We start from the raw sequence: 15,328 nt of genomic DNA on the forward strand, positions 1-15,328 counted from the left end.
ACGTAGTGGACTACGTAGTGGACTACATAGTGGACTACATAGTGGACTACATAGTGGACTACATAGTAGACTATATAGTGGACTATATAGTGGACTACAGAGTAGACTACATAGTACACTACATAGTGGACTACATAGTGGACTACATAGTGGACTACGTAGTGGACTATATAGTAGACTATATAGTGGACTACATAGTGGACTACATAGTGGACTACATAGTGGACTACATAGTAGACTACGTAGTGGACTACGTAGTGGACTACGTAGTGGACTACATAGTGGACTACGTAGTGGACTACGTAGTGGACTACATAGTGGACTACATAGTGGACTACATAGTAGACTACATAGTGGACTACATAGTGGACTACATAGTGGACTACATAGTGGACTACGTAGTAGACTACGTAGTGGACTACGTAGTGGACTACATAGTAGACTACGTAGTGGACTACATAGTGGACTACATAGTGGACTGCATAGTGGACTACATAGTGGACTACGTAGTGGACTACGTAGTGGACTACGTAGTGGACTACGTAGTGGACTATATAGTGGACTACATAGTGGACTACATAGTGGACTACATAGTGGACTACGTAGTGGACTACGTAGTGGACTACGTAGTGGACTACGTAGTGGACTACATAGTAGACTATATGGTGGACTACATAGTGGACTACATGGTGGACTACATAGTGGACTACATAGTGGACTACATAGTAGACTACATAGTGGACTACATAGTAGACTACATAGTGGACTACGTAGTGGACTACATAGTGGACTACATAGTGGACTACATAGTAGACTACATAGTGGACTACATAGTGGACTACATAGTGGACTACATAGTGGACTACGTAGTGGACTACGTAGTGGACTACGTAGTGGACTACGTAGTGGACTATATAGTGGACTACATAGTGGACTACGTAGTGGACTACATAGTGGACTACGTAGTGGACTACGTAGTGGACTACGTAGTGGACTATATAGTGGACTACATAGTGGACTACATAGTGGACTACATAGTGGACTACGTAGTGGACTACGTAGTGGACTACATAGTGGACTACATAGTAGACTATATGGTGGACTACATAGTGGACTACATAGTGGACTACATAGTGGACTACATAGTAGACTACATAGTAGACTACATAGTGGACTACGTAGTGGACTACATAGTGGACTACATAGTGGACTACATAGTAGACTACATAGTGGACTATATAGTGGACTACATAGTGGACTACATAGTGGACTACGTAGTGGACTACGTAGTGGACTACGTAGTGGACTACGTAGTGGACTACGTAGTGGACTACATAGTGGACTACATAGTGGACTACATAGTAGACTACATAGTGGACTACATAGTAGACTATATAGTGGACTACGTAGTGGACTACATAGTGGACTACATAGTGGACTACATAGTGGACTACGTAGTAGACTACGTAGTGAACTACGTAGTGGACTACGTAGTGGACTACGTAGTGGACTACGTAGTGGACTACATAGTAGACTACATAGTAGACTACATAGTGGACTACATAGTGGACTACATAGTAGACTACATAGTGGACTACATAGTAGACTATATAGTGGACTACGTAGTGGACTACATAGTGGACTACATAGTGGACTACATAGTGGACTACATAGTGGACTTTATAGTGGACTATATAGTGGACTATATAGTGGACTATATAGTGGACTATATAGTGGACCACATAGTGGACTACATAGTGGACTATATAGTGGACTATATAGTGGACTACATAGTGGACTACATAGTGGACTTTATAGTGGACTATATAGTGGACTATATAGTGGACTATATAGTGGACTATATAGTGGACCACATAGTGGACTACATAGTGGACTATATAGTGGACTATATAGTGGACTTTATAGTGGACTATATAGTGGACTACATAGTGGACTACATAGTGGACTATATAGTGGACTACATAGTGGACTACATAGTGGACTACATAGTGGACTACATAGTAGACTATATAGTGGACTACATAGTGGACTACATAGTGGACTATAAAGTAGACTAAATAGTGGACTATATAGTGGACTATATAGTGGACTACATAGTGGACTACATAGTGGACTACAAAGTGGACTACATAGTGGACTATATAGTGAACTACATAGTGGACTATATAGTGGACTACATAGTGGAATACATAGTGGACTATATAGTGGACTATAAAGTGGACTACAAAGTGGACTTTATAGTGGACTATATAGTGGACTATATAGTGGACTATTGTGGACTATCAATGACTATATAGTGGACTATAGTGGACTATATAGTTATCAATATAGTTAACTATATAGTAGACTACATAGTGGACTATAGTGGACAATATAGTGGAACATATAGTGGACTATACTGGACTATAGTGGACTCTATAGTGGAATATAGTGGACTATAGTGGACTATATAGTGGACGATATAGTGGAGTATATAGTGGACTATAGTGGACTTTATACTGGACTACAGTGGACGATATAGTAGACAATACTGGACTTTAGTGGACTATATAGTGGACTATATAGTGGACTATAGTGGACTATATAGTGGACTATATAGTGGATTATAGTGGACTATATAGTGGACTATAGTGGACTATATAGTGGACTATATAGTGGACTATAGTGGACTATATAGTGGACTATAGTGGACTATACTGGACTATAGTGGACTCTATAGTGGAATATAGTGGACTATAGTGGACTATAGTGGACTATATAGTGGACTATATAGTGGACTATATAGTGGACTATAGTGGACTGTATAGTGGACTATATAGTGGATTACAGTGGACTATATAGTGGACTATATATTCGACTATAGTGGACTACACTGGACTATAGTGGACTATATAGTGGACAATGTATTGGACTATATAGTGGACTATAGTGGACTATGGTGGAATATAGTTATCAATATAGTTAACTATATAGTAGACTACATAGTGGACTATAGTGGACAATATAGTGGAACATATAGTGGACTTTATACTTGACTAGAGTGGACTATATAGTGGACTATAGTGGACTATATAGTGGACTATAGTGGACTATAGTGGACTATATAGTGGACTATAGTGGACTATATAGTGGACTATAGTGGACTATATAGTGGACAATACTGGACTATAGCTGACTATGTATTGGACTATATAGTGGACTATAGTGGACTATATTTTCGACTATACAGTGGACTATATAGTCGACTATAGTGGACTATGGGGGACTATACTGGACTCTATAGTGGAATATAGTGGACTATAGTGGACTATATAGTGGACAATATAGTGGAGTATATAGTGGACTATACTGGACTCTATAGTGGACTATAGTGGACTATAAAGTGGACTATATAGTGGACTATATAGTGGACTAAATAGTGGACTATAGAATAGTGGACTAGAGTGGACCATGATAGTGGACTACAGAGTGACTAGAGTGGACTATATAGTTGACTATATAGTGGACTATAGTGGACTATATAGTGGAGTATAGTGGACTATACAGTGGAGTATAGTGGACAATATAGTGGACTATAGTGGACTATAAAGTGGACTATATAGTGGACTATATAGTGGACTAAATAGTGGACTATAGTGGACTTTAAACTGGACTACAGTGGACGATATAGTGGACAATACTGGACTTTAGTGGACTATATAGTGTACTATATAGTGGACTATAGTTGACAATATAGTGGACTATATAGTGGATTATAGTGGACTATATAGTGGACTATAGTGGACTTTATAGTGGACTATAGAGGACTGTTTAGTGGACTATCTTGGACTATACAGTGGAGTATAGTGGACAATATAGCAGACTATATAGTGGACTATATAATTGGGTATAATGGACTATATAGTGGACTATATAGTGGACTATAGTGGACTATATAGTGGACTATATAGTGGACTATAGTGGACTATATAGTGGACTATATAGTGGACTATATAGTGGACTATAGTGGACTATATAGTGGACTATAAAATGGACTATAGTGGACTATATAGTGGACTATATAGTGGACTATAGTGGACTATATAGTCGACTCTATAGTCGACTACATAGTGGACTATATAGTGAACTACATAGTGGACTATATAGTGGACTACATAGTGGAATACATAGTGGACTATATAGTGGACTACATAGTGGACTATATAGTGTACTACATAGTGGACTACATAGTGGACTATAAAGTGGACTACATAGTGGACTATATAGTGGACTACATAGTGGACTACATAGTGGACTATAAAGTGGACTCCATAGTGGACTATATAGTGGACTACATAGTGGACTATGTAGTGGACTACATAGTGGACTACATAGTGGACTATATAGTGGACTATATAGTGGACTATATAGTGGACTACATAGTGGACTACATAGTGGACTATAAAATGGACTACATAGTGGACTATATAGTGGACTACATAGTGGACTATGTAGTGGACTACATAGTGGACTACATAGTGGACTATATAGTGGACTATATAGTGGACTACACAGTGGACAACATAGTGGACTATATAGTGGACTACATAGTGGACTATAAAGTGGACTACATAGTGGACTATATAGTGGACTACATAGTGGACTACATAGTGGACTACATAGTGGACTATAAAATGGACTACATAGTGGACTATATAGTGGACTATATAGTGGACTACATAGTGGACTACATAGTGGACTACATAGTGGACTACATAGTGGACTATAAAGTGGACTACATAGTGGACTATAAAGTGGACTACATAGTGGACTATATAGTGGACTATATAGTGGACTACATAGTGGACTACATAGTGGACTATATAGTGGACTACATAGTGGACTATATAGTGGACTACATAGTGGACTACATAGTGGACTACATAGTGGACTACATAGTGGACTATAAAGTGGACTACATAGTGGACTACATAGTGGACTATATAGTGGACTACATAGTGGACTACATAGTAGACTATATAGTGGACTACATAGTGGACTATATAGTGGACTACATAGTGGACTATATAGTGGACTACATAGTGGACTACATAGTGGACTACATAGTAGACTACATAGTGGACTACATAGTGGACTACATAGTGGACTATCAAGTTGACTACATAGTGGACTATATAGTGGACTACATCGTGGACTACATCGTGGACTACATCCTGGACTACATCGTGGACTACATCCTGGACTACATCATAGACTACATCGTGGACTACATCGAGGACTACATCCTGGACTACATCCTGGACTACATCCTGGACTACATCCTGGACTACATCCTGGACTACATCCTGGACTACATCCTGGACTACATCCTGGACTACATCCTGGACTACATCCTGGACTACATCCTGGACTACATCCTGGACTACATCGAGGACTACATCCTGGACTACATCCTGGACTACATCCTGGACTACATCGTGGACTACATCCTGGACTACATCCTGGACTACATCGTGGACTACATCGTGGACTACATCGTGGACTACATCGTGGACTACATCGTGGACTACATCGTGGACTACATCGTGGACTACATCGTGGACTACATCGTGGACTACATCGTGGACTACATCGTGGACTATAGTGGACTATAGTGGACTAGAGTGGACTATATAGTTGACTACAGTGGACTACATAGTGGACTACGTAGTGGACTACGTAGTGGACTACATAGTGGACTACATAGTGGACTACATAGTGGACTACATAGTGGACTACATAGTGGACTACATAGTGGACTACATAGTAGACTACATAGTGGACTACATAGTAGACTACATAGTGGACTACGTAGTGGACTACATAGTGGACTACATAGTGGACTACATAGTAGACTACATAGTGGACTATATAGTGGACTACATAGTGGACTACGTAGTGGACTACGTAGTGGACTACGTAGTGGACTACGTAGTGGACTACATAGTGGACTACATAGTGGACTACATAGTGGACTACATAGTAGACTACATAGTGGACTACATAGTGGACTACATAGTGGACTACGTAGTGGACTACATAGTGGACTACATAGTAGACTACATAGTGGACTACGTAGTGGACTACGTAGTGGACTACGTAGTGGACTACGTAGTGGACTACGTAGTGGACTACATAGTGGACTACGTAGTGGACTACGTAGTGGACTACGTAGTGGACTACATAGTAGACTATATGGTGGACTACATAGTGGACTACATAGTGGACTACATAGTGGACTACATAGTAGACTACATAGTAGACTACATAGTGGACTACGTAGTGGACTACATAGTGGACTACATAGTGGACTACATAGTAGACTACATAGTGGACTATATAGTGGACTACATAGTGGACTACATAGTGGACTACATAGTGGACTACGTAGTGGACTACGTAGTGGACTACATAGTAGACTACATAGTGGACTACATAGTGGACTACATAGTGGACTACATAGTAGACTACATAGTGGACTACATAGTTGACTATATAGTGGACTACGTAGTGGACTACACAGTGGACTACATAGTGGACTACATAGTGGACTACGTAGTGGACTACGTAGTGGACTACGTAGTGGACTACGTAGTGGACTACATAGTAGACTACATAGTAGACTACATAGTGGACTACATAGTGGACTACATAGTAGACTACATAGTGGACTACATAGTAGACTATATAGTGGACTACGTAGTGGACTACATAGTGGACTACATAGTGGACTACATAGTGGACTACATAGTGGACTTTATAGTGGACTATATAGTGGACTATATAGTGGACTATATAGTGGACTATATAGTGGACCACATAGTGGACTACATAGTGGACTATATAGTGGACTATATAGTGGACTACATAGTGGACTACATAGTGGACTTTATAGTGGACTATATAGTGGACTATATAGTGGACTATATAGTGGACTATATAGTGGACCACATAGTGGACTACATAGTGGACTATATAGTGGACTATATAGTGGACTTTATAGTGGACTATATAGTGGACTACATAGTGGACTACATAGTGGACTATATAGTGGACTACATAGTGGACTACATAGTGGACTACATAGTGGACTACATAGTAGACTATATAGTGGACTACATAGTGGACTATAAAGTAGACTAAATAGTGGACTATATAGTGGACTATATAGTGGACTACATAGTGGACTACATAGTGGACTACAAAGTGGACTACATAGTGGACTATATAGTGAACTACATAGTGGACTATATAGTGGACTACATAGTGGAATACATAGTGGACTATATAGTGGACTACATAGTGGACTACATAGTGTACTACATAGTGGACTACATAGTGGACTATAAAGTGGACTACATAGTGGACTATATAGTGGACTACATAGTGGACTACATAGTGGACTATAAAGTGGACTCCATAGTGGACTATATAGTGGACTACATAGTGGACTATGTAGTGGACTACATAGTGGACTACATAGTGGACTATATAGTGGACTATATAGTGGACTATATAGTGGACTACATAGTGGACTACATAGTGGACTATAAAATGGACTACATAGTGGACTATATAGTGGACTACATAGTGGACTATGTAGTGGACTACATAGTGGACTACATAGTGGACTATATAGTGGACTATATAGTGGACTACACAGTGGACAACATAGTGGACTATATAGTGGACTACATAGTGGACTATAAAGTGGACTACATAGTGGACTATATAGTGGACTACATAGTGGACTACATAGTGGACTACATAGTGGACTATAAAATGGACTACATAGTGGACTATATAGTGGACTACATAGTGGACTACATAGTGGACTACATAGTGGACTACATAGTGGACTATAAAGTGGACTACATAGTGGACTATAAAGTGGACTACATAGTGGACTATATAGTGGACTATATAGTGGACTACATAGTGGACTACATAGTGGACTATATAGTGGACTACATAGTGGACTATATAGTGGACTACATAGTGGACTACATAGTGGACTACATAGTGGACTACATAGTGGACTACATAGTGGACTATAAAGTGGACTACATAGTGGACTACATAGTGGACTATATAGTGGACTACATAGTGGACTACATAGTAGACTATATAGTGGACTACATAGTGGACTATATAGTGGACTACATAGTGGACTATATAGTGGACTACATAGTGGACTACATAGTGGACTACATAGTAGACTATATAGTGGACTACATAGTGGACTACATAGTGGACTATCAAGTTGACTACATAGTAGACTATATAGTGGACTACATAGTGGACTACATAGTGGGCTACATAGTGGACTATATAGTGGACTACATAGTGGACTACATAGTAGACTACATAGTGGACTATATAGTGGACTACATAGTGGACTACATAGTGGACTACATAGTGGACTTTATAGTGGACTATATAGTGGACTACATAGTGGACTACATAGTGGACTACATAGTGGACTACATAGTGGACTACATAGTGGACTACATAGTGGACTACATAGTGGACTACATAGTGGACTACATAGTGGACTACATAGTAGACTACATAGTGGACTACGTAGTGGACTACATAGTAGACTACATAGTGGACTATAGTGGACCATAGTGGTTCATAGTGGACTATAGTGGACCATAGTGGACCATAGTGGACCATAGTGGACCATAGTGGACCATAGTGGACCATAGTGGACTATAGTGGACCATAGTGGACTATAGTGGACCATAGTGGACCATAGTGGACCATAGTGGACTATATAGTGGACTATATAGTGGACTATATAGTGGACTATAGTGGACTATATAGTGGACTATATAGTGGATTATAGTGGACTATATAGTCGACTATATAGTCGACTATAGTGGACTACACTTGACTATAGTGGACTCTATAGTCGACTATAGTGGACTATAAAGTGGACTACAAAGTGGACTTTATAATGGACTATATAGTGGACTATATAGTGGACTATAGTGGACTACACTTGACTATAGTGGACTCTATAGTCGACTATAGTGGACTATAGTGGACTATATAGTGGACTATAGTGGACTATATAGTGGACTATATAGTGGACTATATAGTGGACTATATAGTGGACTACATAGTGGACTATATAGTGGACTACATAGTGGACTACATAGTGGACTACATAGTGGACTACATAGTGGACTACATAGTGGACTACATAGTGGACTACATAGTGGACTATATAGTGGACTACATAGTGGACTACATAGTAGACTATATAGTGGACTACATAGTGGACTATATAGTGGACTACATAGTGGACTATATAGTGGACTACATAGTGGACTACATAGTGGACTACATAGTAGACTATATAGTGGACTACATAGTGGACTACATAGTGGACTATCAAGTTGACTACATAGTAGACTATATAGTGGACTACATAGTGGACTACATAGTGGGCTACATAGTGGACTATATAGTGGACTACATAGTGGACTACATAGTAGACTACATAGTGGACTATATAGTGGACTACATAGTGGACTACATAGTGGACTACATAGTGGACTTTATAGTGGACTATATAGTGGACTACATAGTGGACTACATAGTGGACTACATAGTGGACTACGTAGTGGACTACGTAGTGGACTACATAGTGGACTACATAGTGGACTACATAGTGGACTACATAGTAGACTACATAGTGGACTACGTAGTGGACTACATAGTAGACTACATAGTGGACTGCATAGTGGACTGCATAGTGGACTGCATAGTGGACTACATAGTGGACTACATAGTGGACTACGTAGTGGACTACGTAGTGGACTACGTAGTGGACTACGTAGTGGACTACGTAGTGGACTACATAGTAGACTATATGGTGGACTACATAGTGGACTACATAGTGGACTTTATAGTGGACTATATAGTGGACTACATAGTGGACTACATAGTGGACTACATAGTGGACTACATAGTGGACTACATAGTAGACTATATAGTGGACTACATAGTGGACTACATAGTGGACTATATAGTGGACTACATAGTAGACTATATAGTGGACTATATAGTGGACTAAATAGTAGACTATACAGTGGACTATATAGTGGACTACATAGTGGACTAAATAGTAGACTATACAGTGGACTATATAGTGGACTATATAGTGGACTATAAAATGGACTATATAGTGGACTATATAGTGGACTACATAGTAGACTATATAGTGGACTATATAGTGGACTAAATAGTAGACTATACAGTGGACTATATAGTGGACTATATAGTGGACTATATAGTGGACTATATAGTAGACTATATAGTAGACTATATAGTGGACTATATAGTGGACTATATAGTAGACTATATAGTAGACTATATAGTGGACTGTATAGTAGACTATATAGTGGACTGTATAGTGGACTGTATAGTGGACTGTATTGTGGACTATATAGTAGACTATATAGTGGACTATATAGTGGACTATATAGTAGACTATATAGTGGACAACATATTGTGGACTATATAGTAGACTATATAGTAGACTATATAGTGGACTATATAGTGGACTATATAGTAGACTATATAGTAGACTATATAGTGGACTGTATAGTAGACTATATAGTGGACTGTATAGTGGACTGTATAGTGGACTGTATTGTGGACTATATAGTAGACTATATAGTGGACTATATAGTGGACTATATAGTAGACTATATAGTGGACTATATAGTGGACTATATAGTGGACTATATAGTAGACTATATAGTAGACTATATAGTGGACTGTATAGTAGACTATATAGTGGACTGTATAGTGGACTATATAGTAGACTATATAGTAGACTATATAGTAGACTATATAGTGGACTGTATAGTGGATTCAACTGCAAAACACAAAAATGAATTCAGACACTACTCCGGCCATGGAAATAACGTCATCGCCATCTCACAATTAAAACGTTTAGCAACAGCGGCTCATAGATTTTAATGACAACGGCTGAGGATTGAAATTAACGGTAGAATTTCAGCTAAAACTGGTACTAAATGTGATGTTTTTTCCCCAGAACAATAAAAATACTAAAAGATAAAAATCTTGTGTCTTTAGTGGCAGAACAGTCTACATTTCTGTGTGAAATGTAACTTATATTTGCATGAAGAAGATGGTCTCATGTCTTGTAATCCTCAGAGTTACTCCATTTTTAATCCTGAACATTTTCTTACAGATCTGGTAAAAACCAACCAACAAAAAAACATTAAATAAAGTTTTTATCCATGTTCCTGTGCTCCTCTCATTCGTCCGCCATGTTTGAGAGCAGCAGCCGCAATGCATGATGGTAAATACATCTGGGCTAGTGAGCATCAGTCGTTCACTACTTTTCAAAATGCATTATGGGAAAGAACAAGTGCACTATATAGTGAATAACAATGCTCACTCAGAATATGGGCACCACTACAAAATGGTGTATTCAATATATAGAGCACACTATAGTGAATAGGGAGTGGTTTCAGACTCAGCCATTCTCTTACCTTTTTGTGCTAGGTTTATAAATTGGTTTAGTGCCATTACAAGAGTACAATTCTGGGAGAGCCAATGGGCTTTCCAAATGAAGCAGTGACTTTGTTTAGGGGATTAATGGTCTAGTAGGCCGTTGTAAGGCCACTGTAGTCCTACATTAGGCCGTCTGACTTCCTTCTCCTTTCCTGCATTTCATTCCCTGCTTTCTCCTGAGTTCCTGCTTTATCCAGGGGTGTAGCTAGCGATGTTGGGGCACTAATACGAATATTACAGAGGCCCCCCCCTCCCTTAACTGGCAAGCCAAGCAACAAATGTTGCATCATTGTTTTACAAATATATGCATTTAATGTATTTTTTAAGCATGATTTCCACTTTCATGAGTAATATTTTACTATAGTGAAACTGAATTTACTTGCATTATTTACTGGGAGTATTTATTTTACTCTCTTTGATACAAATTTCAGTCTGTTGACCGATTCATTTTGTCACTTTTGTATAAATAATGAAACAGATTACTAAGAATAAACAAATAAAAACACACTTTTCATTGCAGGCTTTTCAAGTGCCCTTCCTACTGTGGGCCACGGTAATCAGTACCCTCCCTGTGCTACGCCCCTGACTCTTTCCAAAGGCAAAGGCCAAAAATTGATTTAAAAGGACAGTTTGGTTCTAATACTTTGAAGAAATCTGATTTGATCTGCATATCTGAAAGGAGATGCGCCCTACTAACACCTCTGCTGACCTGAAACACTGAAGAGACCGGGCATCTTCTCTAAAAGTCACATAATATACTTAAGAATAAATTGCCATGAGATACCAATTCACAAAACTTTGGGAAAAGTTGCACCGACTTGCGAGGGTTGGCTGCATTTGCATGAATTCAGTGAAGTGTTTTATTGCAGCATCCTGGAGGGAGTGAATGAGACACGGAGGCACAGGCCTTGGTTGTTAATCACAAAGGTTCCCAACAAAATGACTGCAATGTAACATTTGCTTTTGTAGAAAAAGGTGAAAAAGAACGACTTTTTAATTTCCCCTTGGGATACAGTTAAACAGCTTATACAGGTAGGCAGAGCAACCTGTCCAACAAATTGCATATTCGCCATTTCATCCAAGACATCCTTCATTCTTCTCCCGAGTGTCAGCGAGACGATTCTCTCTGTCGCCCTCCTCACGTGTTGTTTACAGAGTCTCCGACAGAAAGAAATGTGGCCTGACAGCTGAAACCATCCACCTGGAGAACAGGGGGCGTCCTTGGATGAGGCCTGCTGGGAATTCTAATGTGCTGAAAAATGCCAAAAGTACAAGGACTCTTTGAGAGACCGCAGGGGAAACTTTAAAAAATAAGTGGCAGAAGGTTTATCCACTGCATAAATTACCCGCCACTGTCTCAGTCTTTGACAAAGTGAACATTTTATCCTTATAACAACTTTAATTCCCAGATAAGTGATCACTTTTTCATCCTGAGTCTGCCCTTTCCTGTTAATATATTCATTTACTATCAATGAAAACAGAGCCATAGATTTTAAAGATGTCCTCCTGTGTCTCTGATTTAATATGTTGACACCAAAACTGTAAACACATCGAACGTCTCTAACACAGTGACCTACTGATACCCTAGCACACATCCTGCTCTGACACACTCGTGCACACACATGGCTATGCAACAATGGTCGTCCCCCTGCAGATAAATGGACGGAGAGATGCGGTGTGACAGGCCATTGAGCCCTCCGCAGCTTTAATGAGGCCTGCAGCCAGTGGGGACTGACTGGAGGAGCAATACCAGTATGTTTCCATTACACAAGTACAAGAAGAGAGGCTGCATGGGCTACAGACGTGACAAGAGACGTGTGAGACAAAAAAAGAGGAAACATTTAGCTTTAGGAATGGTCAGAGCGAATAAAGAGAGAGGGAAGTGATGAGGTTTAGAGGAGAAAGTTTACTTCCTGAGAAAATGAAACCACCAGCTGCTTTAGAAGAAAAGCTTAGTGTTCTCCCAGGAACATAAACTGAAAATGTCTGACTTTAGGATGTATAATTTCTCCTAAATGATAACTGAGCAGGTTTACAGACTTAAACGTCTCTAATTAGCTTCCACACTGGAGTACACTCCACAAATTTGGGCCTGATATCATGAAAAAATCCCTGTCAAATCACTATCAAACAGTCAAAGTTACTCTGATGTCACTCTCATGACCACTCAGCAGTCACAGAGTCACTCTGACGACCACTCAACAGTCACAGAGTCACTATTACAACCACTCAACAGTCACAGTCACTCTGACGACCACTCAACAGTCACAGAGTCACTCTGACAACCACTCAACAGTCACAGAGTCACTCTGATGACCACTAAACAGTCACAGAGTCACTATAATGACCACTCAGCAGTCACAGAGTCACTCTGATGACCCCTCAACAGTTACAGAGTCACTCTGACAACCAGTCAACAGTCACAGAGTCACTTTGATGGCCACTCAACAGTCACAGAGTCACTCTGATGACCACTCAACAATCACAGAGTCACTCTGATGACCCCTCAACAGTCACAGAGTCACTCTGACGACCACTGAACGGTCACAGAGTAACTCTGACAACCACTCAACAGTCACAGAGTCACTCTGACGACCTCTCAACAGACACAAAGTCACTCTGACAACCAGTCAACAATCACAGAGTCACTCTGATGACCCCTCAACAGTCACAGAGTCACTCTGACGACCACTGAACAGTCACAGAGTAACTCTGACAACCACTCAACAGTCACAGAGTCACTCTGACGACCTCTCAACAGACACAAAGTCACTCTGACAATCACTCAACAGTCACAGAGTAACTCTGACAACCACTCAACAGTCACAGAGTCACTCTGACGACCTCTCAACAGACACAAAGTCACTCTGACAATCACTCAACAGTCACAGAGTCACTCTGATGACCTCTCAACAGACACAAAGTCACTCTGACAACCAGTCAACAGTCACAGAGTTACTCTGATGACCCCTCAACAGTCACAGAGTCTCTCTGATGACCCCTCAACAGTCACAGAGTCACTCTGATGACCACTCAACAGTCACAGAGTCACTCTGACAACCACTCAATGGTCACAGAGTCACTCTGTTGACTCAACAGTCATAGAGTCTCTCTGACAACCACCCAACAGTCACAGAGTGGAAATTGAAAATCAGGAAACAGATCTTTCATTGATCAAGCACCTTTTCCCTGCTCATTGTAAAATATCCTTCATTTTCTCCTGCTGCCTTACTGTATCTCAGATACCAGGGTGAAGCTCACTGCGGTAAAAGCCTTACCTCATACGCACATTTGGAATTATTATCCTATCAACCATTACTTTTTACTGCAGTAAAACGACTCCTTTCATGTGCATATTTGCACTAATCAACTATCTTAAACAAACGTATGTCATTTAAATCTGCCCACATTCTTGGCTTGTACATAGTTAAATCTTAATTGTTTTTTACTTTTCCAGTTTTCATTATTTTTCTTTATCTGATATGTTACATGGGGAGGGGACCTCGAGGACAGCCGAGCACAGCCTCTGCAGACCGTCAGCTGGAAAAGAAGCAGCAGCCATTGAAGCACAGCAACCACAACAAATCCATTTTATTGAGCTCCGGAGCGTGTCGTCACATACAGCCCAGCATTTCCAGGACTGAAGGAGTCTGCAAACCATCATTGCCAATTCTTCTTGCAAATCAGGCATGTCTGTTCACTCCAAACC

General features: G+C 39.9%; 1 long non-coding RNA gene across 1 annotated transcript in view; it reads right to left on the reverse strand.

The window, feature by feature from the left end:
- Positions 1 to 12,595: 12,595 nt before the first annotated feature.
- LOC121525426 overlaps positions 12,596 to 15,328 on the reverse strand; it is a 3,398-nt gene continuing 665 nt past the window's right edge. Inside the window, exon 2 of the long non-coding RNA XR_005993215.1 lies at positions 12,596 to 12,871. This is a non-coding gene — a long non-coding RNA (uncharacterized LOC121525426). The remainder of the gene's footprint in view (positions 12,872 to 15,328) is intronic.

The sequence above is a fragment of the Cheilinus undulatus genome, linkage group 17 (genome assembly GCF_018320785.1).
Source record: "Cheilinus undulatus linkage group 17, ASM1832078v1, whole genome shotgun sequence".
In the NCBI taxonomy this organism is placed as follows: domain Eukaryota; kingdom Metazoa; phylum Chordata; class Actinopteri; order Labriformes; family Labridae; genus Cheilinus; species Cheilinus undulatus.